Below are 12,252 nucleotides of genomic sequence, written 5' to 3' on the forward strand. Positions count from 1 at the left end.
AGAAAGAAGCGTGCTTTACGATAAAAAAATTTCCTAACAATGCTCTATAAGCAACCTGTTGGAATAGACTCCATGAAGAAATGAAATGAAGAAACAAAATAAAGAAAAGAAAAAAACTAAACGAATAAAGTACAGCCTGAAATCAGGGGCCCGGATGAGGGTGTCAGCTGCCCCAGAAACCATCTGGGGCCCTCGGGCATGTTCCTGGGCCTTGCTAGTCTCTGGTGTACTCGGTGTAGCAGAAACCTGACCAGCCCAGACCTCCAGGTTCAGTGGGCCCGGGTGGGGTGGCGGCCGGGCCCCGCTACCTGGGCACAGAAAGTGCTCTGGTAAGAGAGTCTTTAGCATCAGCTGTGGGTCACATGCCGCAAAACTCAGTTTTCTGTGGCCTTGGGACTTTGCTGAATTGGGTCTGAGAACTGGTAACCAAGCAACCTTGGTCTGAGATGCAGGGTCAGGCTGCTGTGGGAGATGCGTCCAGGGCGAGCTCCGGGGCACGCGGTTCCTTAGCGGCTATCCCAAGCGCCACGGACATTACCCTGGGCTCACACCAGAGTGAGCGCCCTGCATGCTTCAGAGGCTCTGAAGGAATGGGGGGCACAGACCCACTCCGCAGGCCGAGCAGGGTGGTGAGAGAGGGGGCCGCTGGGCTCCGTGCAGAGAGGGGCACCGGGGGCTACAGCCTCGCAGTGGTGCTGGGCGGAAGCGGGGGTCTGGGGGGCCCACAGCTCAGGGGGCACCACACACTGAGTTCCTGCCCCACCCCCAGCTCTGGCTGGAGCATTCCTGGAGATCCCCTCAAGCACCACTGGCCTAAGCGCTGCAAAGAAGCCTCCTCCAGTGCCACCGGGCATAGACCGGGCTCGTTCCCTCACGGTGACAGGAGCAAGCCCTCCTCATGAACAGGGAGGGGGTGGGGTACCTTTGGAGGGCAGGAGCACTGGCCACAGGGCAAAGGGTGCCGGGACAGAGGAGGGAGGCAGCAGGGGGAAGAGCAGGGAAGGGAATTTTCCAAGGTCTGGAAGACCCTCAGTCACCCTAAGCTGCCCTACTTGGAGGGAAGGGGGTCAGGGCTGGAGGAAGCCCTCCCCCAGACCCCAGTTTCCCAGTAGAGAACCTGCCATTGGAGGCCAGAGCAGTGCTGGCGGGGGCAGAGGGAAGGGGACACTGTGCCCCTGGCTCTCGGCCTAGCATCTCCCTCCGAGCAGAGAAGAGGGGCACCACTGTGGGTGGGGCTGGGTGAGACCAACCTTCCTCCACACACCGGGTGATCCCCCCAAGAAGAAAGTGTCCAACTACAAGTGTCAGAGTGCAAGGGCAGGGAGTCTGGGGGGGGTTCCTGGATTACTCCCCACTCTCACCTGGCCATCTGAGCTGGAGGAGATACTCTCCCCAGAGTGCTCATTTTGGAAGAACTGGAGTGCAGAAATCTTTCTGTTGTTTTTGTTTTTTCTTTTTGCTTCCCCCTGGTATGTGTGTGTGTTGGGGGGCGGGGGGTCCCATCTGGCCGTGGTCAGGGCTACTCTTTGCCCTGGGGTTGGGTCACTCCTGGCGGGGCTCAGGGGGCCCAGGGTGGGAGCCCAGCTCTCCTGCTAGCCGAGCTAGCACTGCGCTCCAGCCACTGGGGTCATCCTGGCCATGCGCTGAACTCATCCAGTGGGCTCGTTCCCCACAGGGAGGGGCGTGTGGGAGGGGCAGGCACCTCAGCACATCCCTGGGAGGTGCTGTTCCCCCCACAAGCCGGTGTCTGCAGTCATGATGGCTTGTGAATCTCCACTTGGCCTCGCCCTGATAGACGGGATCCAGGTAGGAAGGTGGATGCCAAACACTGGTCCCTGCAAACCCATCACTGGGACTCAGGGAGGATCTGGGGGGTCTAGGGGACTCTGCCCTTCCTTGCTCTCCTTGGCCACGCTGCTGTGGGAATCTCCCAGGCTGCCCGGTCTTCATGTCCCTTTATCCTTCAGCTGAACAACAGTCTGACTTGCTGCCTGCACCTCCCTCCGCCCCTCCCTCACACGTGCCTCTCGGCGCTCTGTTCCTAAATCCCAGAGCTGATCATGTCTAATTAAGGGCCCCTGTACATGAGGCAGAGATTTTGCCTGCGATTTCATGTAACCAGTCCTGAGCAAACCCGGAGACAGAATTTCGGGGAACAAGTGTATGAGGAGGGTGTGGAAATGTGTCCTGAACCTACTGCCTGCCGGGCGCTGCACTGCACGAACCCTCCATAAAGGGGCTCACAGGGACGCCTCATAGGAGCCTTGGGAAGCGGGCACCGCTACTGTCCCTGTTTCTTGGGTGAGGAAACTGAGGCATAGAGAGGTTATGCATCTTGCCCAAGGTCACAAGCCAGTACACAGCAGAGTCAGGACTTGTGCCTGACCCCATGGTGTCCAACGTTGTTGTGGGACATGACACCTGTTTTGCTCCGGACCCCAAGACTGTCTTTAGCCAAAGGACACGGACCAAGTAGGAGTAAGACCTCTGCCTGGAGAAGGCCTAAGAGAAAGGCGGTGGCGGGGCTGGAGCGATAGCACAGCGAGTAGGGCATTTGCCTTGGACGCGGCCAACCCGGGTTCAATTCCCAGCATCCCATATGGTCCCCTGAGCACCGCCTGGGGTAATTCCTGAGTGCAGAGCCAGGAGTAATCCCTGTGCAGGTGTGACCCAAAAAGCAAAAAACAAATAAACAACAACAAAAAAAAAAGAGAGAGAGAAAGAAAGGCGGTGGGAGACGGAAGGGCAGCCAGGGCCTGGTGGACATGCTGGTCCGTGTGACCCAGTGAGGAGCCATGTAGCGGGGAAAGCTTGTGACGGAGCTTGCTAAGCAACCAGAACCCAAAGCGGGACAGCGTGAGGGCTGGCGGGGTGTCCTGGGAGCAGCAGGAAGGCAGGGAGCAGCGGAGGCCTGTTTGGAGGTAAATGCGGAGGCCCGAGTGCAGAGAAAGCTGGAGACCGTCCTCCAGTCGCTGGTTGGATATTTTGGTGCCCCTTCCCGATGTCTGTGCCCCCTACACTGGCAAACAGCTGTGACCACAATTAAGCCCATCCCCAGGGGAGTGCATCCTAATTTGCAGCCATCCGTGGTTCTCCGCCCTGTTCCCTGCCTCGGGTGGAAGCCAACGCGCCAGGGCCTTCCGCGCCTCCCCCCTCTCCCAGGAGCCTTGGGCATCTTCCCTCTACCTGCAGGGCCCAGAGAGAACACAGGCCCGCTTCAGGAGAGAGGCAGACAGAGACTCCGGGGACCGGGCTGGCGGTGCCATCGAGACCAGCGGGCTAATGAAATGCTGTCTCTGAAGTGAGAGGACAAATGGGGCCTCGGAGCCCCCTGCAATGGGGCAGAGCCAGGCCTTCGTGAGTATTATTAACTGCTCAGGTTTCCTGTTCCGGAGGCCGGGGAATGAGGGCGGCTGAGGCGAGCCGAGGACAGAGCACGGCACCTGGTGGGCAGCGCCCGCACAGGGCATGGTTGTGAGCATGACAATCATGCCGCCCTGGCTGCTGATAAATGCCTCTAGGATGACCCTCTGCATCGCAGAGATGGAGTCCAGCCCCGCAGGTGCTCCCCTTCCAGAAGCACTTGTCAAATGTTGAATGGAATGGGAGGGACCATAAGACTTTGAGGAATAGGCTTCCCTCCGTTACTAATGTACCTAGGGACCAAACCGAGTGCTTTGACTTCTTATTTACCACCACCCAACCCCAGAATCCTTCCACTTGCTCAAGTTTACATGTTTATTCTTCAAACATCTAGGTGAGGTCTTAGAGGCCAGGTTGGAAATGATGCCTCAGGCCTGAGTTCTGACCTCAGGAGGCTTCTGATCTTCTAGGAGGGAGATACAGACCAGGGAAGTGTCCAGGGGCGGGGATCAGCTGGGTTGGCAGGTGGGAAACCTTCTCTGGAGAAGAGAAAACTGGGTTCTCACAGGGGCTGCATTTCAGGAAGTTGCCACCACCCCACTCCACGCACACACACACATACACACACAGATCAAAGGTTACAGGTGGCCTCACGGGGCCCTGTCCTGCGGCATTTGGCATTTGGGTCCGTGAAGAGAGGGGAGCAGGAAAGTGTGGAGCATGGAGAGTGCAGGCAGCTGTGGGGCCACAGGGTCCCCACATGGGAAGGTGCCCGAGGTCACACCATGGGGGGGGGGAGTTGAAGTTGTCCAGAGACATGATCAAACTTGGAGATTTGGGGCAGCTGCATGCAGGACGTCTGAACTGTGTTTCTGAAAGTACAGAGCCTCGCTGTGGGCACGGATGTCCCAGGGAGTGGGTCAGGGACTGGAGGGGAACAGGACACTGAGTGACCTCCAAAGTGGTTTTCCCTAAGAGTCGATGGGTCTGGGATTTTTGTTTTTGTTTTCTGAATCATTTAAAAGGCATTAGTGGACCTTGCTATTTTAAAGCATCCACTGGGAACCATTCTGTGACGAGCAGTTCCCCTCCTAGTCTGTCTTCAGTGCGAATTCAAATGGCCATCTATTCTACCAGCTTTGAGCAAAGTAATTCTGAGCTGAACTTCCCTCGGGGCAGCCTGCCGGGAGGGGAGAGCGGGGCAGAATCTGGACCTTGCTCCAGCCTCCGAGCCGGGCCTATTCTTGGGTGGGGTCTGTCTGTCTGTCACACCGTGTCATCAGGACCCTTTGGAAGTCTACAGAGCACCCAGGCCAATCTGGAATCTAGGTTGGTGTCACTGAGCCAGGCCAGCAGGGACGGCTGCTTTCATTCCAGGATGACCACTAATGTCCACTTCCTCAGTTCTTTCCCCTGCCCAGCATCCCTGAGCTCAGTGCTAGGCATGCACTCACCCCAGCCCCAAACAAAAGACACAGCCTCTCTCCCCTCTCGCCTTGCAAGGCAGTATTTCTCCACCTGCCAAAGCCACTCTGCAGGCAACCAACTTCTCAGACGAGAGGAGCAAGACAAGAGGACCGTGGGAGACGAAAAGGGTCCCCCCCCACCCCGCCTGCTCAACTCCTCCAGGAGCGTGGGCCGGCTCTGGCGCAACACTGTTTTCATAGTAGGCTCAGGAATGAGCGCTCCTGGGGGGAAATCATACCACCCCACTGCGGGAAGGGTGGGAGTAACCTTAGTCCTCTACCAGTCCCCAGAAACTTTCTACCTCCAACCCCAAGCACAAGGTGGGCAAAGCCAAGCTTGGCTCTCACGGGAAAATCGCCATCCCAGGGGCAGTGAGATAGCTCCAAGGGCGGAACGGGCACGCAGGGTTCCATCCTGGCACCTCCTGACTCCCCAGCACTTGCGGGAGAATCCCCCCAAACACTGAGCCAACAGTAGCCCCTGGGCCCTGCCAGGTGTAGCCTCAACAACAACAAAAATGCCACACTGCTGCCCGCCCATCCCACAAGAGCTCCTTAGCGTGTGCGGTGGTGGGGGCCAGGGGGTGCATGGGGAGGGCCCCTCAAAGGAGGGCGGGCCAGCTCAGAGAGAAATCTCCCCTGGTGGGGGGGCACTCGCCAGGTAACTGTGGGCAGCTTTTCAGAGAAGCCCTGCAGTCCTTCCTCCGCTGTGCTCAGGGAGAATCCAGTGACCTTGTCACGGAGCTTGTCAGCTACAATAAAGGTAAGCAACAAGGGGGCTGGGGTTGGGGGGGTGTCTTAGTCCTGTCCCACCCCAGACCGTTCTGTGGTTAATCAATCTGTTAAGTAAACAGGTTTTACTAATTAGTGACGTCCCTCCCGGCCCTCGCTGCCTCCGTGGCTCTCTGAGCCGCCCGCACGGTGGAGCAGCAAAGGGTGGAGGAGACGCCATGTCCCTTCCTGGAGGGAGTGGGGACAGGCCCCTCTGCCTGTCATTTGTGGAGCTATCAGTTTCTGCTCCGGATGTTGATCAGATTCCCTGAGCTGGAACCAACTCACAGGACAGAGGCCTGGATCCTTTCCAAGAAGAAAGCGCTGTCTTCTTACGAAGCCAACAGGATTTCTTTCAAGGAAAATTTCTATCTTCTTTTTTTTATTTTTCCAAAGTGCCTGGGGTTTCTGAAGGGCAACTCGTCTTCGGACTTTTATCTAATGCTTGATTATGATGTGTTTCCATATGCTAAGATCATCCTCCTCCCCCCCCAATTCCAATCCCCTCACTCATAGGGGCCTGATGGTGGAGGAGCCACGTACCCAAATTACAGAATGAGTCAGTGGGAAGAACCAGAAATAGAACTCCCAAACTCCCTAATCCTTAATAATAGCAATATTAATAATAGACTCCTTATTTTTCTAAGTGTTTTCACACTCACATGTAATTGTCACAGTATCTTTGGGGGAGTTTGGGTCAGTTGGTCTCGGGAAAGAAAAAGTAGATCTAAATTCCAGACCAGCTTTGCGCCTTCATAGCTGTGTGCTGTGTCTCTGGCCTGTTTCTTCATCTCTCTGATCCTGAACTTGGGACTGGGACTGCTACAGGAGTGTTCTTCTCCAATCCCTGCCTCTTTGCTCTGATGCCCAGAGTTTCTGAATCCTGAGCCGTGAACTTGGGAGAGAGTTACACAGGCTGGAGCTCATGATGGGGAGAGGGGACAAGACTGGTGGGAAACGCTTTCTTCTTTGTCCAGAATCTTCAATTCAGGCCCTGGCCCTGCATGGTCTCCCCAACCACCACCAGGAATGACCCCTGAGCCCTACACCAAGAGTTTCCCTGAGCACCACTGGTGAGGTTCAAAAGATGCTGAGTCCTGGCACGACGGCTGTTTTCCGCCTGGCTAGCACACCGCAGAACGTCCAGCCTTGTCTGTGGCTTCTGCTCTTGGGACGCCAGTAGCGCCTGCCTCCCTCCTGCTCACTCCACGGTCACAGTCAGAGATGTCTGGGAGCAGAGGCAGGGCCGGGAGCTCCTCGGGGCTCACCGAGGACTCGAATAAGGTCAAGAGCTGTCTGTGGAGGAGGTCTTCCTGCCCCGCTCGCCCCCCCCCCCCCCGTCCCTCCTGACCTTCCCACCCACCTTTCCAACAAAACCTTCAGTCCACTCTGCCGCTCTGTTTCCAAAACCCCTTAAGTGGGCCAGGCGTGTCTGGGGTGAGCAAGAAGCAATGGATCCCATACTTCCTCCTACGGAGAGTTCACAGGAGCCAGTCCCCTCAGCAACCAGCAGGCTCCCCCGAAATCCCGCGCAGCGCCCCAGCTGGCCCGGCAGCCTCTATCTGCAGGCTGCAGGAGGCTCGGGGAGCACGGATTTGTCAGCGGTCTTAAATCATGGCTCTGAGGAAGCCTTCTCCCAGCACAAGGATTCTTCCCGAGGAATCAATAGCTCAGGGCCTTCCATCACACTCAGAATTATCCTGGGACCTGTAAAAATTTCTTTTCCCCAAGCATGGCAGAACCCCAAAATGAAAAGCCCGAGGTGGGGGAGGAAAGAAGGCCGGGAGGGAGCTGTGCCAAGGAGGCCTTGTCCACCAGCGCTGACGAGGCTGAGGGCAGAGGCAGATGGCCACCGGGCCTCTGTACCTGGCTGGTGGGAAATGGACCGTGCGTGGGAGAGGCCTGTCCTCCCCCCCAGAACCCCCACAGGCCTCTGATGAAAACACTGTCTACTCTGCCTCCATCAGCCAACCTCATCAGCGGCTGGCCGGTTTCCCTTGACAGAGGGGGAAACTGAGGCCTGCTCACACGAAGGGTTGTTCCTAGGTCCAGCCAGAAAGGGAGGGAGCTGGGTACTAAGGCCTCATGCCTGTGCCAGGCTGGGCGGCCTTCCCAGGGAAAGCTGTCATTGGGCTGCACACAACGGACAACCTCTCCCTCAGCATCCTATACCACCACTCCGCCTCTTCCCTCCTTCAGACAGAAGTCCTGAAAGGCTGGACAGCAACTCGTTTATTCATGCTGCCCCCCCCCCCCCGCCCCCCGCCCCGGCCCTACTGCATGTGGACCACGCCTTAAGAATGCAGATACAGGGGCTAGAGGGGTAGTACAGCGGGGAGGGCGTCTGCCTTGCACGCGGCTGACCTGGATTAAGCCCCGGCTCCCCCTATGGCCCCAGAGCACCACCAGGAGTGATTCCTGAATGCAGAGCCAGGAGTAAACCCTGAGCACCGCTGGGTGTGGCACCCAAAGCCAAACCAAACCAAAACAGCAACAGAAAGAATGCAGATCCATCCCTTCAGCAAGTGCTGGGAGCTGGTGGGAACCTCACATGTAGGAAGGAGAGGGCATGAAGGAAAGGAGGCATCTCGGCATCTTCCCTAGCAACAAGCATCCCTTGGGTGAGCCTGAGGGACAGAGAAGCGTCACCTCTCAGTGCACCTGTGTGGCAGCCCTGACTCCTCCTGAGGGTCGCCGCCAACATGGCTGTGCTCTGAGGGGACCCAGAGGAACTCCACACCGTGTGCAGAGAGGCCAGGGAGGGGAGAGGAAGCGGGAGGCAGCCCACAAGGCCACTCAGCAAACCTTCCAGGGCCCAGCTCAGATATCAACAGCCAGACTCTCAGGACAGAGCGAGGGCAGTGGCGAGGGTGATATCTTCCAGGTCACCCCGGAAGGCCGAGCATGAGGATTGGGCAAAAATAGATCACCGTCGTTCGCTGACCTTGAGCTGGGAACAACAAAGGATGGGGAGAGGGGCCAAGACTGGTTGGAAACGCCCTCTTCTTCGCCCGGAAGGAGGCCCCACTGGCAGTGGTGGGTCTGTGGCCTGGAGAGAACCTCACGCCTGCATCCCTAAGCTGGGATGCCCCAATCTCATGAGGGGATGTCACTGCTGATAGCTACCTGTGCGGGCAGAAACTCAGAACCGTGTTGCTTTGATCTAAAATAAAGCCCCCCACCAACTTATTTGGCTTAGTGCCCCCTTTTCAGAAGGAAGAATCAGTCCCCCGCCCCCAACCACCCACTGCACTATTGCTACCCCTTTGGATCCTTCCAGCAGCTCCAGACAGTGTTTGGGGAAAGCTGGCCTAAAGATCACTGTGGCATAACGTGACAAGGGCGTGGAGGGAGGGCAGAGAATAATTAGGCATTTCTATCATCTAATCATTAGGTATGTGAACAGTATTAGAAGTTGATTGTGTCCCTCATTTCCTCAGTCTGAACCATGGACTGAAAGGAAATTTCCTCCAATTTCCCCATCTCTGACGAGTCAGTATGAGTCAGTCGTTACGAGGACCTACTGTGCAGAGGGCTCCTGACCATTGCTCGACACAGAGGAAGCCGGCGCGGAGCAGAACAAGCTCTGGGTAGAGAACTGGGAGTGAGACCACACCCGGTCCTGTGGGCAAGAGGCAGGTCTTTATCAGGCCGCTGTTTGCTCAGCTAAATTCAGGACTGTGTGAGTGCTGGGGTGGGAGCGGGAACAGAGGCTGTTCAGGAACCCTCCCTGGAGCGCTAATGTTCTTGAACTCTAGTAGCCCCGAATGGGCTCAGATCACACACCAGCATCAAGCACAAAGGCGTAATTTTCAGAGAGCCGGTGGAGCCAAGTGCCAACTGTGCCCTTGGACTGTTAGACTTGCATGTGCCCCGTTGCACCCGAGATCACAGGACCACCTGAAGTCCGGGAGGCATGTGATGCCAATCATGAAAGCAATGGCTGAAAGCAAAAGCTGGAGCTTGCATATAAAGTGTTAAGTTACTATGGTCAGTGAAGGGCAAGAAGTGAGTCAGTGGTCCTGAGCTGTGGGTGTCTTGGCGCCCCCTTCTGGACACCAAGGACTCTGCTCTGTGTCAGCAGGTGGCAGGGAGGATTTGGAAGCAGAAGAGAAGTAGGAGAGAATGGGGGACTCTCACAGCTTCTAAGAGGATTGTGTTTTTGGTCAGTGATCCTCATTAAAAGCCCACATTCCCCCTCCTAGCACCATATTCACTGGGGTGCAAAGATGCGACATCTTAAGCAAACACCGAGGTGCCAAGTAATAAACATCAAGGTTCAGAACACCAGGTGCAGCCCAGATGGAGAGAAGGGAAGAAAAAGCAACAAGCAGGTCTTTCTCTCTACAAATCCCCAGTGGAAAAAGGTCTTGGGAAATTCAGCAGAAAATGTTGACTGCCTGTAGATGATGGAGCTGAAGTTTGAGGTCTGGGCTGAGAGGCTATAAAGCAGCTGCCCAGGAGTTCAAAACACTCATCATGATCACGGGTGAGGTACAGATGAGAGGCAGAGCCCCATCGGGCAGCTGCAGAGTAAGGCAACCCTTACATCCCTTTCAACCCCCTCAAGCCCATTGGTACCAACTGGAAACCAGAACATTCTCCTTCTGGTTCACCGTGCCAGCATCAAGACCCAGAGATACCTTCATTGTTTCTTAAACGGACTTTAGATTTTGTTGCCAAGGGAATATTCTTAACAAAGTCAGGGAGAGGAAATACTCAAGGATCATATTGGAAGAACCGCCATGTTCCCCATTTGCTTTCTCCACCTCCCCTTTTTCCATGGCTGAGAATGGGGACAGTGCAATTCTCTGAATTTGCTCTAATTCAGTCCTCGGGGGCGGGGGGTGGTCTCCAATACCTAATCTGTCTCTCTCGCACCACAGGGCTATCTTCTATTTCTGGAACCTTCTTCATTCATTTTCACCTGGCTCCACTTGGGAAGTCCTGCACCCATCCCAGAAGACACCTCAAGTGTGACTCAAGAATATGTCCTCGGACAGATGAACCACTGTTTCGGGGGCGCACAGAAGTCACAGAAGGTACACCACCCAATGCCAGCAACAGCAACAATATTCATTAGTCATTCCTGAGGCAAGGAGAGCGTCCCCCCCACCCCTCCAGCCCCTGGACGTTTCCTGGCTACTCTGGGAGGCTCCCATCCAGGCTGGGATGACTTTGGATTCTTGAGTTGGTTTCTGCAGGCACGGGACTACCCAGGGCTCCCAACTACTGTACTGCGAAGAGACACGCTGCATTGCTGGGCATGCCCCCAAGGCCGGCCTGCTGCCCCACGAGCCCCCACCCCCGTGCCCCCCCGTGCCCCCCCCCTGGGGACCGTGGAGAAGCCCTGGTTCCCTCCTGGGTTCCCTCGGAATGCCTGGAGCTGGATTGCCTGGCACAGGCTGCGAGCGAGGAGACCACACCTCGGTCCAGTCAAGGCTGCTGGCGGCTAACCCGCGCTCAGGGAGGGCTCCCGGAGCTCGAGCTGGCCGCCCAGGACCGTGCCGGGGGGCTCGGCGTCCCCGGGGGAGACGCGCTCACCCCCCTGGGGCTCTTCTCCATGCAGGAAGCGTAGACAACCGGTCGAGGCCACTAGCTTTCGGGTCCGGGGCTGAGCCCGCCTGGCGGGTGCCTCCCCGCGACATCTCCCGGCACATCCCTCATCTGCTCCGCCCCCCTCCCAAGCTCCGGTTCCCCCCTCCCCAAACACCTGACCTCCAGCGCGCCCCCTGCACCTTCCCAGCCAGCTGGGCCAGACTCGGGGCGCTGACACCTCGCGCACCCCCCGCCCACCCCGACCACCTCCTCTTCTCCCTCCATCCAGCCCGGCTCGCGCCTCGCCCCCAGCCCGCTGGGGCGGCTCGGCGCGCTAGTCGGGTCCAGCATCTTTTGGCAAGTTGGGTGCCAAGCCGGCGCGGTTGCCCCCCACCAGCGGTCCCCCCGCCACCCCCTGCAGGGGCATCCGGAGGGGGCGCCGCGGGCGGGCGAAACTTTCTCGGCCGGGGGGCGGGGTGTGGGGGCACGGGAGCGGGTACTCACGCCGGGGTCCGCGCTCGGAGCCGTGGCCGGGCAGGCTCAGCCCCGCCGCCTGGGGGCGCGGGCGCGCGGGCGCTGGAGCAGCCGCTGTCTCCGCCGCCTCCGCCGCCGCCGCCGCCGCCGCCGCCGCCGCCTTCCAGCTCGCAGCCCGGGTCCCGGGCTGGCCTCGAGCCTCCCGCCCCGACGCCGCTCGCCCGCTCGCTTTATACAACTCCACTCGAGCGCGCCCGGCCTTATGTAAAGGCTGGCGGAGCCCCGCAGCCAATAGCGCGGCGGCTGGGGCCGGCGGCCCGCGGGCGGGGGGCGCGCGCGCGGCCAATCGCGGCGCGGGGGGCCCGGGGAGCCGGTGGGGGAGGGGGCGGCGCCCGCGCTGATTTAGGAGCGGGGATTGCGGTGGCAGCAGCCGGCGGCCCGGCCGGCGCGGCGGGCGCGGGGTGGGCGGCGGTGCAGGCGGCGGAGGGGCGGGCGCCCCCCGCGCCGGGTCGCTGCGGCGCGTAACCTTCAGCGGGCAGCGGGGCCTGGCCGGGGGAGGTTGGTGGTGGTGATGGTGGTGGGGAGGGGGCTCGGGGGCGGCGAGGGCGCCTCCCGGGGCGCTCGGGGGGCCCCGGGCTGC

The 12,252-nt window shown here is 58.6% G+C and overlaps 1 protein-coding gene across 1 annotated transcript in view; it reads right to left on the reverse strand.

Moving 5' to 3' along the window:
• The window catches only part of CRTAC1 (cartilage acidic protein 1), a 152,988-nt gene extending 141,160 nt beyond the window's left edge, over positions 1-11,828 (reverse strand). The window contains exon 1 of the mRNA XM_056120585.1: positions 11,643-11,828. The gene's annotated coding sequence lies outside the window, so the exon portion shown is untranslated. The remainder of the gene's footprint in view (positions 1-11,642) is intronic.
• Between the last annotated feature and the right edge of the window lie 424 nt (positions 11,829-12,252).

The sequence above is a fragment of the Sorex fumeus genome, unplaced genomic scaffold (assembly GCF_029834395.1).
Source record: "Sorex fumeus unplaced genomic scaffold, SorFum_2.1 ptg000043l, whole genome shotgun sequence".
Classification (NCBI taxonomy): domain Eukaryota; kingdom Metazoa; phylum Chordata; class Mammalia; order Eulipotyphla; family Soricidae; genus Sorex; species Sorex fumeus.